The 6,574-nt window shown below is 38.4% G+C and overlaps 1 pseudogene; it reads left to right on the forward strand.

Moving 5' to 3' along the window:
* Positions 1-1,394: 1,394 nt before the first annotated feature.
* Positions 1,395-3,561, forward strand: LOC102828883 (annotated as a pseudogene).
* Positions 3,562-6,574: the final 3,013 nt, after the last annotated feature.

Below are 6,574 nucleotides of genomic sequence, written 5' to 3' on the forward strand. Positions count from 1 at the left end.
TAAGAATATTGAATATACTATGAACTGCCAAACGAATAAAAAATTCATTGGTTAAAAAGTACAGCTAGAGCGCACTTTAGAAGTAAGGTTGCTGAGACTTCTGTTCTCCATACTTTGGACATGTTAAGAGGAGAGACCAGCCCTCAAAGGACATCATAATTGGTAGTGTAGAGGGTTAAGCAATCTGAATTATTTATATCATAAACCAATTTTTTCTTTCTCATTATTGACAGTGTCTACTTGCCAAATTTTATAGATCTGACTTTATAGTTTCTCTTGATTCTCATTTTTTCTGACCCTATCAGAAACCCACTTTCCATTTCCCTAGAATACTTTTGCTCTCTATCTGCAACCATTGCAATGAGAGCCATCTCAGAGTAATCTGAGAAAATACCCTTTTTTAAAAAAAATCTTTTATGAAACTTCACCCAGGGCAATGATGTTAAATCATGCTTTCTACGAAAATTCTTTAGTTGCTTGTACCTTTCTTATGACATTTATATTCTTTTACTGCAGTTTTCTGTATCCTGTCTTATTCTTCTTATTAAAATATAACAGAAGGAACAGTAGGATCAGTTCTAGCCCTCAAGTGCTAGCAGTATGCTAAACTGTTAATTTTGTACTCAATATTTGTTGTAGTTTCTTAGTATCTTCAGGGTAGTTACTGAGGAGCAGCTGGTTGGTTTGAACAGCTGACCTGAAGCTAGAAGTCCAGTGCTTATCCTACAGTTCCACACCAAGAATATGTGTTCTGGAGTCAGATTGCTTAGATTTGAACCCCAGCTTAGGCACTTTTCAAATGTATGACCTCTGACCAGTTGCTTAACTTCTTCGAACCTCAGGTCTTACATTTATTATTGTTATAAATACCTTTGAGACATCCATATTACTATAAAACATTTTGCACAGTGCACAACACACTTGATGTTAGTTGCTGATGAGACAATTCTGACTAATGGCACCCTTGTAACCCCAAATCAAGCCCATTGCCATGGAGTCAATTCCAATTCATAGCAATCCTACTGGACAGAGTAGAACTGCCCTCATAGGCAGCTGTAAATCTTTATGGAAGTAGACTGCCACGTCTTTCTCACATGGTTTGTGAGTTTGAACAGTTGACCTTCAGTTAGGAGCTGAACACTTTAACACTGTGCCACAAGGATTCTTTTGAGAATTCCATAGTGAACAATTACACATTCAACTTAGATATTCTGAATAAGTGTTCTGTGCAGGGTATTGTGTCTGTCTCAAAGGATATACAGAGTTCTGGCACATGTGGTCTAAGTTGGTTCATGCGGTAGCTTCAGCTGGTCCTGGGAGTTCCGATCTTGTTTACCTGATGTAAACCAGACCCAGTGCTCAGACCCAGCTCCAGCCTAGGTTCTGCTGGCAAGATGGTGAAGTCAAAGTACAAAGGACGGAGCACCCTCAACCCCTACAAGGCCAGCACTAACTCCGATCAAGTGCAGAGAGAAGGAGACCAAAACATGAGGGACCTGGCCACAATCTGGTGCCTAAACATGTACAGGCAAAAGGTGTGCAGACAGTCGTGGTAAAGTGATTAAGCCCCTGCAATGCCAGTCAATGGTGGCTTCTGGCACAGTGGCAAGAGTGGAGCTGAATATGAAGTGGTTTGGAAACACATGTGTGATTAAGCAGTCATCATTACAGAAATTTCAAGAGGAAATGGATACAGTTCTGAAGGATCCATACAAAGCTGTCATGAAGCAAAACAAGTTACCAATGTCTCTTTATCATGATCGAATCCAGCATCATAATTCAAAAGTGCACATTCTCGACATGGAAAGTTTTGAAATGACATTTGGCTCAACATCCCAGAGGAAGCTACCAAGTTTATTTGCAAGCAATATGCAGTCTCTCATAGATAAAGCTGAGATATGCACTGAGGGCTATGACAAAGGACCATGACTTGGTGACTGAGGACACTGGTGTGAGAAATGAAGCCCAAGAAGAGATCTATAAAAAGGGACAATCCAAAAGGATATGAAGGTGGAATCTACAAGGTGATCTATTCATCAGATGTTGTAGCTCAAGTTCTTGATGCTAGAGATCCAATGGGTACCCTTTTCCCTCACATTGAGACTTACTCTGAAAAAGGAAAATCCCTGGAAACACCTCATTTTTGTTCTTAACAAAAGTGATGTTGTTCCAACCTGGGCAACAAAACGCTGGGTTGCTGTCCTCTCCCAGGATTATCTGACACTTGCTTTCCATGCAAGTCTTACTAACCCCTTTGCAAAGGAGCATTTATTCAGCTTTTATGGAAGTTTGGAAAGTTGCACACAGACAAGAAATAGATCAATGTCGGGTTCATTGGTTATCTAAATGTTAGCAAGAGTTTGGTGATAAACACTTGGCATTCTGAGAAAGTTTGCAACGTGGCCCCCATTGCAGTGAAACCAAGATCTGGCATTACATCACATTGATGAGGCGGATATTCCTAATTAACTGCCCAGCTGTGATTTACCCTCTGAGGACTCGGAGGCAGATATTGTGCTGAAGGGAGTTGTTCAAGTTGAAAAAATTAAGACTCCTGAAGACCACATCTGTGCCATGCTTGAATGAGCAAAGCCAGAATATATCAACAAGACGTATAAAGATTGATTCTTGGGAGAACATTGAGGATTTCCTTGAGAAACTAGCTTTGTGGACTGGGAAACCATTAAAGGGTAGAGAGCCAAACTTGCAGACTGTAGGTAAGATGATCCTCAATGACTAGTAGAGGGGTCAGATTCCTTTTTTTTTTTTTTGTCAAGCTATACAATGCAGAGCCCCTGGTGGGCTCCCAGCTCCTACCCTCTGCCTCCTGTTTGGATGTTGTCACAGAATCGACCCAGAATCGCCCAGACGAAGAGTGCATGGAAACTATGGTTGAGTAGCCAGGCTCTGTCCTTGAGGAGAGCAGCCAAGAGCAGCACTGCAGCATTAACTGAGAAATGCAACAGATATTTGTACGGGTCTGACAGAACTTGGGCAAAAACCAACATGGCACCTCAGTTTTCTGGGGATGACCTGGTTCCTTTAAAAATGTCAAATATTGAAGAATTAGAGAGCTATTCAGAAGAGGAGGAGCAACAGGAACAGAAGGGACGAGGAAGAAGAGCCTTGCCAGGAGTCTCAGGAAGAACATGCGGAAAACCATACCACAGCTGTTATTAAAGCCCTGGATGATAAGATTGCTAAATACCAGAAATTCTTAAACAAAGCCAAAGCTAAGAAGTTTTCAGCCGTCAGCATACCCAAGGGGCTAAGTGGAAAGGTCTTTGCAAAATCTGAAGAGCAAGAAGATGTAGGAGATAAAGCACCTACCAAGCAGGGAAAGAAGAGAGAGGCACAGAGAAGAGGAGCATTTGAAGAAAGTTCCCAGGATGCTTACGTCTAAGGAACCAAGACCAGAAGGACATCAGCAGCACTCTAGGAAAGTTGGCATGGGTTACTATAAAACACACAACGTGAAGATCAGGAACCAACCAGAACAAGAAGACCAATGACACTGAGGGGCAGAAACAGAAACACAAAAAATTCAAGCATAAGCAGTAGCAACATTAAAAAAATTGTTTATTAAATTATACAAAAATAGAGGGGAAAAAAAGGATACACAATGGTGAGCAAAACAGACATTTATATTCTACTTTTACTTCAGTTTTCTGTATCCTGTCTTATCCTGTCCTTACTGTCAAAGAATTTATATGCTAGTTGAGAGAGACAGAATGGATGTTAATCTGCTATAAAATATTATTATTTTATAATTGTTCTCAGCTAGGGTCTATTCTGATTTGTAGGTGTTTATACTATGTTGTTTGTGAAAGATATTAAATGAAATTCTAGATACAGATAATTAATAAATTATCTGGAAATGTAATAATCCATAAATTATGTTGAAATTTAAGTGTTGATATCGATATCATGACAATAAATACTATTGAAATATGAGACCACGTGATGAAAAATTTTTAAGTTGTGTTGTAATCCATTTCCATAACAAAATGTCCGTAAAGGTAAGAGAAATTTTGGAGTGTAGTTCTTTTTTCTTTCACAGTGATGGGAAGGTTGGGCTGCTTCCATTTCATCTCCATTCAAGAGATGTATATTTTAAGGGCATCAGTCAGGGTTTAATAAAATTCCTCTTTAGTTTTGGGAACACGTTGGGCTTGTTTTCTGAATCTTTCTGGAAAATATAAGAAGTAACAATGGACTGGCTAGCTACTTTGATGGAGGGCTGAGGAAGCACTAAGTGGCCTATGCTTCTTGAGTTGGTGGATAGATATTTGATGATCCCCCATGGACAACTGTGAAGATTATGTAGGATAAGAACTGGACTGTTAACCACAAGATCAGCACTTCAAACCTACCAATTGCTTTGAGGGAGAAAGTTGAGGCTTTGAGAGAGAAAGATTTGCAGCTTCAGAAACCCATTACAATGGGTTTGGCAATATGTTAGAACCAATTTGAAGGCACCTAGTAACAACAATAAAGATTGACTAAGGTAAGGCAGAAACAAGTATAGTGAATGTCTGGGCAAGACCTCTTGGACTAATTAGTAACTCACTGGCAGAAAGTAGCCAGGAAGATAATCATCTAGTGACAGAGAAAGTATTACAGACAAAGGGAGTAGCAAACACCAGAGTCACTGGGTGGAAATGATCTTGAAATATTTCAAGAACCCAAAGAAACCCAATAATGTAGAAGTAAGTAGGAGTGATGAAATGATACTGGAAATAAGGGGTTTGAGTTTTATTCTAAAGAATAAAAGGAAAGCCACTACTAGTGAAATGATATGATTTACATTTTAGAAGTATTACTTTGATTTCTGAGTGAACTAACAATAATAACAACAAATAATGTGCAAAGTATAATGATGAGGAAGTGATCAGAAATGTCCTGAAAGAGAGCAAACTTAAGCTAGACTTTGAAAATCTGTTCTGGATTTAGAGAGGTGGAGAAGCATGGTGGACTACCCTTCACCAGAGTGGAAGAGCATACACAACTACAAGGTAAGGATTTTATGACACAGGTCACACTCCAGAACAAGTAAAACCTAAGGACTAGGTTCTGAGCTAACATTTGGGTGTTGTGATTGATAGAGACTGGTTTACACAACTGTATGCAAGGGTCTGGACAAAGAAACCAAGATCTATAGTCAAAAAAGTTCAATACCAGGCAGAGTATCCAACTGTAATACCACTGGGAACAACTTAATAAACAGAATCAAAGACTTAATCAATCAAAAGTTTTTGAAGTTGATATGAGGTAGGGCCTGGAATGAGCCTTTCAGTTGCTAAAATATATCTTTTTTTTTTTTTTCCCCTGTTGCCTGGACCTGGGTAGAAAGGAAGCTACAATAAACTCACTGCTTCACATCAATTCTGACTCGTGGCAATCCCGTGTGTTACAAGATGAGTTTCATAGGATTTTCTTAGTTGTCATCTTTATGGAAACAGATTAACACATTTTTCTTCCAGGGTACCAGGTGGTGAGTACAATCTACCAAATTTTTATTTAGCAATTGACTGCTAAATACTTGTCATCATCCAGAAACCTTAAGACTCTTCATATTACTGAAGAAATTCAAGGCTACACTTGCCTACCTGTAGGTATTTGAGCTCCTGACATTTCAGTGTGTCCCTTTCCTGCAACTTCATAGAATTTGTTTGAATTGAACTTTTCCATTTGCTTGTGTGGTTATTTACCTAGGGTTTGGCTCCACAACCAGACTGTCAGTTCAGTAAAAGCAGAGATTTTTTTTTTTTGTTTTCTTTTGTTTACTGATTTATTCCTAGCAAATTGCTAGGCACATTAAGATTTTTGCTCAGTGATTGGATACCTTGGATACCTTCTTACTTCATAATTATATTGAGTTTCCATCTTACCTATTCTAAATCCAAATGACTGAAAATGACATGTGACACAAAGAAGTATACTTTATAATTAATATCTTCATTCATGTATCTAAGATAATCCACTATGAAAGATCTTCAATGATACTATGATAAACAGGACAGATCTTCCCCAGTTTTCACTGAATTTAATATTTACTAAAGAAAACCAAATAATTACTCACAAAACATTGTATTACTTTATCTTGTATACTAAAGAAGAAAATTACTGTGCATAAGATAATATGAATCTCATTCTTCATTCTCAAAGAAGAAAAGCTTATAATCCTGAAGGAAAAGATGAGTGATATTTTCAGATTTTACTTGTAATCTCTTGTCATGGATTGTATTGTGTCAACAAAAAAATGTGTGAAAACTTGTCCAGGCTATGATTCCCAGTACTGTGTGGTTGTTCTTCATTTTGTGATCTGATGTAATTCTCTTCCATGTATATGCTGCCAATTCTAACCTTTATATATTAATTAAACATGATTAGTGTGACATGTATCTTGAATCAGAGCCTTACCAGAATTGATGTGACTGAAGTCTCACCCTTACTCAAGCCACATCCTTGCTTGAGTCACACCTTAAAAGCTGTGAAAGGACAGAAAAGTGAGCAGAGAGGAGAGGGACCTCACTACTTTCTTTATCCAGGGCCCCTAGGCTTGAACCTCTTA

The sequence above is a fragment of the Chrysochloris asiatica genome, unplaced genomic scaffold (genome assembly GCF_000296735.1).
Source record: "Chrysochloris asiatica unplaced genomic scaffold, ChrAsi1.0 scaffold00232, whole genome shotgun sequence".
Lineage (NCBI taxonomy): Eukaryota > Metazoa > Chordata > Mammalia > Afrosoricida > Chrysochloridae > Chrysochloris > Chrysochloris asiatica.